The sequence below is a fragment of the Canis lupus genome, chromosome 4 (assembly GCF_003254725.2).
Source record: "Canis lupus dingo isolate Sandy chromosome 4, ASM325472v2, whole genome shotgun sequence".
Taxonomy (NCBI): Eukaryota; Metazoa; Chordata; class Mammalia; order Carnivora; family Canidae; genus Canis; species Canis lupus.
In genome coordinates, this window is record NC_064246.1 from 66,600,083 (window position 1) to 66,610,874 (window position 10,792).

Genomic DNA, 10,792 nt, shown 5'->3' on the forward strand with positions numbered 1-10,792 from the left:
GAGCAAAATGACTAGAAGGAAAACCTCACCTCAAAAGAAAGAATCAGAAACAATCCTCTCTCCCATAGAGTTACAAAATCTGGATTACAATTCAATGTCAGAAAGCCAATTCAGAAGCACTATTATACAGCTACTGGTGGCTCTAGAAAAAAGTATAAAGGACTCAAGAGACTTCATGACTGCAGAATTTAGAGCTAATCAGGCAGAAATTAAAAATCAATTGAATGAGATGCAATCCAAACTAGAAGTCCTAACGACGAGGGTTAACGAGGTGGAAGAACGAGTGAGTGACCTAGAAGACAAGTTGATAGCAAAGAGGGAAACTGAGGAAAAAAGAGACAAACAATTAAAAGACCATGAAGATAGATTAAGGGAAATAAACGACAGCCTGAGAAAGAAAAACCTACGTTTAATTGGGGTTCCCGAGGGCGCCGAAAGGGACAGAGGGCCAGAATATGTATTTGAACAAATTCTAGCTGAAAACTTTCCTAACCTGGGAAGGGAAACAGGCATTCAGATCCAGGAAATAGAGAGATCCCCCCCTAAAATCAATAAAAACCGTTCAACACCTCGACATTTAATAGTGAAGCTTGCAAATTCCAAAGATAAAGAGAAGATCCTTAAAGCAGCAAGAGACAAGAAATCCCTGACTTTTATGGGGAGGAGTATTAGGGTAACAGCAGACCTCTCCACAGAGACCTGGCAGGCCAGAAAGGGCTGGCAGGATATATTCAGGGTCCTAAATGAGAATAACATGCAACCAAGAATACTTTATCCAGCAAGGCTCTCATTCAAAATGGAAGGAGAGATAAAGAGCTTCCAAGACAGGCAGCAACTGAAAGAATATGTGACCTCCAAACCAGCTCTGCAGAAATTTTAAGGGGGACTCTTAAAATTCCCCTTTAAGAAGAAGTTCAGTGGAACAGTCCACAAAAACAAGGGCTGAATAGATATCATGATGACACTAAACTCATATCTCTCAATAGTAACTCTGAATGTGAACGGGCTTAATGACCCCATCAAAAGGCGCAGGGTTTCAGACTGGACAAAAAAGCAGGACCCATCTATTTGCTGTCTACAAGAGACTCATTTTAGACAGAAGGACACCTACAGCCTGAAAATAAAAGGTTGGAGAACCATTTACCATTCGAATGGTCCTCAAAAGAAAGCAGGGGTAGCCATCCTTATATCAGATAAACTAAAATTTACCCCAAAGACTGTAGTGAGAGATGAAGAGGGACACTATATCATACTTAAAGGATCTATTCAACAAGAGGACTTAACAATCCTCAATATATATGCCCCGAATGTGGGAGCTGCCAAATATATAAATCAATTATTAACCAAAGTGAAGAAATACTTAGATAATAATACACTTATACTTGGTGACTTCAATCTAGCTCTTTCTATACTCGATAGGTCTTCTAAGCACAACATCTCCAAAGAAACGAGAGCTTTAAATGATACACTGGACCAGATGGATTTCACAGATATCTACAGAACTTTACATCCAAACTCAACTGAATACACATTCTTCTCAAGCGCACATGGAACTTTCTCCAGAATAGATCACATATTGGGTCACAAATCGGGTCTGAACCGATACCAAAAGATTGGGATTGTCCCCTGCATATTCTCAGACCATAATGCCTTGAAATTAGAACTAAATCACAACAAGAAGTTTGGAAGGACCTCAAACACATGGAGGTTAAGGACCATCCTGCTAAAAGATAAAAGGGTCAACCAGGAAATTAAGGAAGAATTAAAAAGATTCATGGAAACTAATGAGAATGAAGATACAACCGTTCAAAATCTTTGGGATGCAGCAAAAGCAGTCCTAAGGGGGAAATACATCGCAATACAAGCATCCATTCAAAAACTGGAAAGAACTCAAATACAAAAGCTAACCTTACACATAAAGGAGCTAGAGAAAAAACAGCAAATAGATCCTACACCCAAGAGAAGAAGGGAGTTAATAAAGATTCGAGCAGAACTCAACGAAATCGAGACCAGAAGAACTGTGTAACAGATCAACAGAACCAGGAGTTGGTTCTTTGAAAGAATTAATAAGATAGATAAACCATTAGCCAGCCTTATTAAAAAGAAGAGAGAGAAGACTCAAATTAATAAAATCATGAATGAGAAAGGAGAGATCACTACCAACACCAAGGAAATACAAACGATTTTAAAAACATATTATGAACAGCTATACGCCAATAAATTAGGCAATCTAGAAGAAATGGACGCATTCCTGGAAAGCCACAAACTACCAAAACTGGAACAGGAAGAAATAGAAAACCTGAACAGGCCAATAACCAGGGAGGAAATTGAAGCAGTCATCAAAAACCTCCCAAGACACAAGAGTCCAGGGCCAGATGGCTTCCCAGGAGAATTTTATCAAACGTTTAAAGAAGAAATCATACCTATTCTCCTAAAGCTGTTTGGAAAGATAGAAAGAGATGGAGTACTTCCAAATTCGTTCTATGAAGCCAGCATCACCTTAATTCCAAAGCCAGACAAAGACCCCGCCAAAAAGGAGAATTACAGACCAATATCCCTGATGAACATGGATGCAAAAATTCTCAACAAGATACTGGCCAATAGGATCCAACAGTACATTAAGAAAATTATTCACCATGACCAAGTAGGATTTATCCCTGGGACACAAGGCTGGTTCAACACCCGTAAAACAATCAATGTGATTCATCATATCAGCAAGAGAAAAACCAAGAACCATATGATCCTCTCATTGGATGCAGAGAAAGCATTTGACAAAATACAGCATCCGTTCCTGATCAAAACTCTTCAGAGTGTAGGGATAGAGGGAACATTCCTCGACATCTTAAAAGCCATCTATGAAAAGCCCACAGCAAATATCATTCTCAATGGGGAAGCACTGGGAGCCTTTCCCCTAAGATCAGGAACAAGACAGGGATGTCCACTCTCACCACTGCTATTCAACATAGTACTGGAAGTCCTAGCCTCAGCAATCAGACAACAAAAAGACATTAAAGGCATTCAAATTGGCAAAGAAGAAGTCAAACTCTCCCTCTTCGCCGATGACATGATACTCTACATAGAAAACCCAAAAGTCTCCACCCCAAGATTGCTAGAACTCATACAGCAATTCGGTAGCGTGGCAGGATACAAAATCAATGCCCAGAAGTCAGTGGCATTTCTATACACTAACAATGAGACTGAAGAAAGAGAAATTAAGGAGTCAATCCCATTTACAATTGCACCCAAAAGCATAAGATACCTAGGAATAAACCTCACCAAAGATGTAAAGGATCTATACCCTCAAAACTATAGAACACTTCTGAAAGAAATTGAGGAAGACACAAAGAGATGGAAAAATATTCCATGCTCATGGATTGGCAGAATTAATATTGTGAAAATGTCAATGTTACCCAGGGCAATATACACGTTTAATGCAATCCCTATCAAAATACCATGGACTTTCTTCAGAGAGTTAGAACAAATTATTTTAAGATTTGTGTGGAATCAGAAAAGACCCCGAATAGCCAGGGGAATTTTAAAAAAGAAAACCATATCTGGGGGCATCACAATGCCAGATTTCAGGTTGTACTACAAAGCTGTGGTCATCAAGACAGTGTGGTACTGGCACAAAAACAGACACATAGATCAGTGGAACAGAATAGAGAATCCAGAAGTGGACCCTGAACTTTATGGGCAACTAATATTCGATAAAGGAGGAAAGACTATCCATTGGAAGAAAGACAGTCTCTTCAATAAATGGTGCTGGGAAAATTGGACATCCACATGCAGAAGAATGAAACTAGACCACTCTCTTTCACCATACACAAAGATAAACTCAAAATGGATGAAAGATCTAAATGTGAGACAAGATTCCATCAAAATCCTAGAGAAGAACACAGGCAACACCCTTTTTGAACTCGGCCATAGTAACTTCTTGCAAGATACATCCACGAAGGCAAAAGAAACAAAAGCAAAAATGAACTATTGGGACTTCATCAAGATAAGAAGCTATTGCACAGCAAAGGATACAGTCAACAAAACTCAAAGACAACCTACAGAATGGGAGAAGATATTTGCAAATGACATATCAGACAAAGGGCTAGTTTCCAAGATCTATAAAGAACTTATTAAACTCAACACCAAAGAAACAAACAATCCAATCATGAAATGGGCAAAAGACAGGAAGAGAAATCTCACAGAGGAAGACATAGACATGGCCAACATGCATATGAGAAAATGCTCTGCATCACTTGCCATCAGGGAAATACAAATCAAAACCACAATGAGATACCACCTCACACCAGTGAGAATGGGGAAAATTAACAAGGCAGGAAACAACAAATGTTGGAGAGGATGCGGAGAAAAGGGAACCCTCTTACACTGTTGGTGGGAATGTGAACTGGTGCAGCCACTCTGGAAAACTGTGTGGAGGTTCCTCAAACAGTTAAAAATAGACCTGCCCTACGACCCAGCAATTGCACTGTTGGGGATTTACCCCAAAGATACAAATGCAATGAAACGCCGGGACACCTGCACCCCGATGTTTATTGCAGCAATGGCCACGATAGCCAAACTGTGGAAGGAGCCTCGGTGTCCAACGAAAGATGAATGGATAAAGAAGATGTGGTTTATGTATACAATGGAATATTACTCAGCTATTAGAAATGACAAATACCCACCATTTGCTTCAACGTGGATGGAACTGGAGGGTATTATGCTGAGTGAAGTAAGTCAGTCGGAGAAGGACAAACATTATATGTTCTCATTCATTTGGGGAATATAAATAATAGTGAAAGGGAAAATAAGGGAAGGTAGAAGAAATGTGTGGGAAATATCAGAAAGGGAGACAGAACGTAAAGACTGCTAACTCTGGGAAACGAACTAGGGGTGGTAGAAGGGGAGGAGGGCGGGGGGTGGGAGTGAATGGGTGACGGGCACTGGGTGTTATTCTGTATGTTAGTAAATTGAACACCAATAAAAAAATAAATAAATAAAAATAAATAAATAAATAAATAAATAAATAAAAAACAAAAGAGATGCTTAAAAAAAATAATAATAATTACTTTGAATATAAATGGACTAAATGCTTCAATCTAAAGACACAGGGTGACAGAATGGATAAAAAAATAAGACCTATATGCTGCCTACCAGACACTCATTTAGACTTAAAAACACATGCATATTGAAAGTGAGGGGATGAAGAAACACTTATTATGCAAATGGATATGGAAAGAAAGCTGCAGTACCAATACTTATAACAGACAAAATAGCTTTAAAATAAAGACTAACAAGAGACAAAGTAGAATCCAATCATACAATCCTAAGGGGACAATCCAACAAAAAGACATAACAATTGTAAATATATATGCATGCCAATATGGGAGCACCCAAATACACAAAAGAGTTAGTAACAAACATAAAGGAAATAATTGATAATACTAAATAATAGTAGGAGACTTTAACACCCAATTTACATCAATGGACAGACAGGTCATCTTAAGAGAGAATCAACAAGGAAACCATGGCTTTGAATGACATACAGGGCCAGCTGGATTTAATAGGTATATTCAGAACATCCCATCCTAAAACAGAAAAATACACATTCTTTTCAAATGCACATGGAATATCCTCCAGAATAAATCACATATTAGGCCAAAAAAAGTCTCAATAAATTCAGAAAGATTTAAGTTATATATCATGCATCTTTTCTGATCACAACACTATGAAACTAGAAATCAACCACAAGAGAAAACCTAGAAAAAGCACAAATATATGGAGGTTAAATAACATGCTACTAAACAATTAAAGGTCAACCAAGAAATCAAAGTAGAAATCAAAAAAATACACAGAAACAAATGAAAATGAAAACACAATGGTGCAAAATCTTTGGGATGCAGCAAAAGCAGTTCTGAGAGGGAAATTCATAGCAATACAGGCCTACCTCAAAAAGCAAGAAAATCTCAAATAAAGAAGCTAGAAAAAAAAGAACGAATTAAACCCAAAACCAGCAAAAGGAATAATAAAGATTAGAGCAGAAATAAATGAAGAAACTTAAAAAAACAATAGAACAGATCAATGAATACGGGAGCTGGTTCTTTGAAAAGATCAACAAAATTGATAAATCTCTAGCCAGACTCATTTAAAAAATAAGAGAGATGACTGAAATAAAATTAGAAAAGAAAGAGGAGAAATAACAACTGACATCACGGAAACACAAGACTGTAAGAGAATATTATGAAAAATGATATGCCAAAAAACTGGAAAATCTAGAAGAAATAGAAAAATTCCTAGAAACATATAACCTGCCAAAAAGAAGCAGGAAGAAATATAAAATCTGAATAGACTAGTTTCTAGCAATGAAATTGAGTTGGTAATCAAAAAACTCCCAACAAACAAAAGTCCAGGATCAGATAGCTACACAAGAGAATTCTACCAAATATTTAAAGAAGAGTTAACACCTACTCTTCTCAAACTTTCCCAAAAAAATAGAAGAGAAAGGAAGCTACCAAATTCATTCTACAAGGCCAGCATTACTCTGATTCCAAAAGATGATAAAGGCACCACAAAAAAGAATTAGAGTCCAGTATCTCTAATGAACATACATGCAAAAATCCTCAACAAAATAGTATCAAAATTAATCCAACAATACATTTAAAAAATCATTCAGGGGCACCTGGGTGTCTCAGTGGTTGAGCATCTGCCTTTGGCTCAGGTCGTGATCTTAGGCTCCTGGGATCAAGTCCCGCATCAGGCTCCCTGTAGAGAGCCTGCTTCTCCCTCTGCCTATGTCTCTGCCTCTCTCTGTGTGTCTCTCATGAATAAATAAATAAAATCTTTTTTAGAAAAATCATTCACCACGATCAAGTGGGATTTATTCCTGGGATGCATGGTGGTTCACTATTCACAAATCAATCAGTGTGACACACCACATCAATAAGAGAAAAGGTAAGAACCATATGATCATTTCAGTAGATGCAGAAAAAGTATTCAACCAAGTACAACATGCATTAATCATAAAAACCCTCAACAAGGTAGGTTCAGAGAGAACATACCTCAACATCATAAAGGCCTTATCTGAAAAACTCACAGCTAACATCATACTCAATGGGGGGGAAACTGAGAGCTTTTCTCCTAAGGCCAGGAACAAAACAAGGATGTTCATTCTCACCACTTTTATTCAACATAGTACTGGAAGTCCTAGCCACAGCAATCAGATAAGAGAAAGGAATAAAAGTCATCCAAATTGGTAAGGAAGAAGTAAAATTTTCACTATTAACAGATGACATGATACTATATATAGAAAACCTAAAGATTCCACCAAAAAAAAACTAGTGGAACTGATAAATGAACTAAGTAAGGTCACTGGATACAAAATCCATGTACAGAAATCCATTGCATTTCTATATATTAATAATAAAGCAGCAGAAAGGGAAAATTTTTAATCCCTTTAAAATTGCACCAAAAATAATAAAATAAACAGGAATGAACTTAAGCAAAGAGGCAAAAGACCTGTATTCTGAAAACTAAAACATTGATGAAAGAAATTGAAGACAACACAAAGAAATGAGAAGATATTCTACGCTCATAGATCAGAAGAACAAATATTGTTAGAATGTCTATACTAACAAAAGCAATCTACAGATTTAATGCAAATACCTACAGCATTTTTCACAGAACTAGAACAATCCTAAAATTTGTATGGAACCACAAAAGATCATGAATCGCCAAAGCAGTCTTGAAAGAGAAAAACAAACTGGAGGTGTCACAATTCTGGACTTCAAGTTATATTACAAAGCTGTTATAAACAAAACAGTAAGGTACTGGCACAAGAATAGACACATAGATCGATAGAATAGAAAGCTCAGCAATAAACCCACAATTATATGGCCAATTAATCTTCAACAAAGGAAGTAAGAATGTGCAATGGGAAAGACAGTCTCCTCAACAAATGATGGCAGGAAAACTGGAAAGCTACATGCAAAAGAATAAAACTGGACCCCTTCTTATACCATACACAAAATAGATTCAAAATGGACTAAAGACCTAAATGTAAGATCTGAATCCATAAAAACCCTAGAAGAGAGCACAGGCAATAATTTCTCTGACATCAGTCATAATAATATGTTTCTAGATAAACTATTGGGACTACATCAAAATAAAAAGGTTCTGCATAGCAAAGGAATAACCAACTAAACTAAAAGATGACCTACTGAATGGGAGAAGATATTTTCAAATGACAGATCTGCTAAAGGATTAGTATCCAAAATATATTTTAAAAAATATACAATTCAACAACAACCAAAAAAAACCCCAAATAAAACAAATAATCCAATTTTAAAATGGACAAAAGACATAAATAGACATTTCTCCAAAGAAAACACACAGATGGCCAACATATACACAAAAAGGCTTTCAGCATTACCCGTCATCAGGGAAATGCAAATCAAAACTACAATGAAATAATACCTTACACCTGTCAGAACAGCTAAAATAAAAAACACAAGGAACAGCAAGTGTTGGCAAGGATGTGGAGGAAAAAGAACCCTCGTGCACTGTTGGTAGGAATTCAAACTGGTACAAAAACTGTGGCAGACATTATGGAGGTTCCTCAATAAATTACAAATACCCTATGATCCAATAATCACTATTTTTGTATTTACCCAAAGAATACAAAAACACTAATTTGAAGGGATATATGTACTTGTGTGTTAATTGCAGCATTATTTGCATTAGCCAAATTATGGAAGCATCCTAGTGTTCATCAGTAGATGAATGGATAAGGAAGATGTTACACACACACACACACACACAGAGGAATATTATTCAGCCACAAAAAAAGAGTGAGATCTTGCCATTTTCAACAACATGAATGGATCTAGAGAGTATAATGCTAAGCAAAATAAGCCGATCAGAGAAAGACAAAATACCATATGATTCTACTCATACGTAGAATTTAAGAAACAAAACAAATGAACAAAGGAAAGAAGGAGAGACAATCCAAAAAACAGACTTTTAACTATAGAGAACAAACAGATGGTTACGGGAGAGGAAGTGGATGGAGGGATAAATGAAATAGGTGACGGGGTTTAAGAAGTGCACTTGTGGGATCCCTGGGTGGCGCAGCGGTTTGGCGCCTGCCTTTGGCCCAGGGCGCGATCCTGGAGACCCGGGATCGAATCCCACATCGGGCTCCCAGTGCATGGAGCCTGCCTATGTCTCTGCCTCTCTCTCTCTATCATAAATAAATAAAAATTTTTTTAAAAAGTGCACTTGTCGGGCAGCCTGGGTGGCTCAGCGGTTTGGTGCCACCTTCATCCCAGGGTGTGATCCTGGAGACCTGGGATGGAGTCCCACATCGGGCTCCCTGCATGGAGCCTGCTCCTCCCTCTGCCTGTGTCTCTGCCTCTCTCTCTCTCTCTGTGTCTCTCATGAATAAATAAATAAAATCTTTTAAAAAAAGTGCACTTGTCATGAGCACCCAATGTACAGAATTGTTGAATCACTATATGTACACCTGAAACTAATGTAACACCATATATTAACTACACTGGAATTAAAATAAATAAATGTGTATAAAAATATGTAAAAGGTCAGAGTGAAAGCAGGAAAAAAGGATTGGCAGCTGCTCTCCCCTGCTCAGCTTTATTTAGCTCTGGACTCCCCGACAATAACCAAAGAGTATCTGAAACATTCTGAATGTGGTATCTAGTGAGCTCTACATGAGATAAACTATTTCCTTAAGCAGAGATGAACATTTTTTTTCATTCTACTAAAAAACATCTCTTCAATAAATGTATGTTTAAATATTTCAAATAAACAAACATTTTTTAATGCTTGCTACAAACCTAACACCATTCCAGGTTCTGAGTATGACAAAAAAAGAAATAAACATTATAGACACAGATTCATGAGAGTCTCACAATTTGTTAAGGGAATGAGATCTATACATATGAAACCATTATAAGCATAGCAAAGAAGTTTTTTAACACATATACATAATAAATAAATTCTGGGTAATTCATAGCCACCCTACTATTTCTCATCACCAGCTGTCCTGATTCTGCATCAAAAGATCCAGGGACCTATGGTGCCTGAGTGGCTCAGTAAGTTAAGCATTTGGCTCTTGGTTTTGGCTCAGGGGTCATGATCTCAGGGTAGTGAGATGGGCTCCATACTCAGCATAGAATCTACCTGAGATTCTCTCTCCTTCTCCCTCCACTCCTCCCACTCATGTTTTCTCTCTCTCTCTCTCAAATAAATAAATACATCTTAAAAAAAGAGACCCAGTGACCTAACTGGACAAGGTAAAACTCTCTTAGATGTATATGGAAGGAAGCCTATAGGGTAAGATAGAATAGCCATGTTATTAAAAATTATCCCATTCCCTACTGCATACTTGTGTAAGAAAGAACAACCAAAGAGGTATCAGTATCATGTAATATATTGTGGACATTCAAGTTTGAAGTACTTATTGAAATAATGTAATGCAGAAAAAAAGTTTTAAGGATGTGGAATAGAAAGGAAATTGGGAAGATCAAAGCAGGGGTTTGAGTAATTTTAAAATGACAGTTATAAGATAGTCACAGTACCATTTATTGAGGCATGTGCACGTACTAGATCTGTTATATGGCTTATGCCTAATCCTTACAGGAATTTTTGGAGTTTGCAAATTTTTTACTTATATTTAACTGATGAGGAAACTAAAACTCCGAGGGTTTAAGTGATTTCTCCAAGGTTTCACAGCTAGGGAAAGAGGACAAACTGGGATCCAAGTGACACTCACGTGACTCTT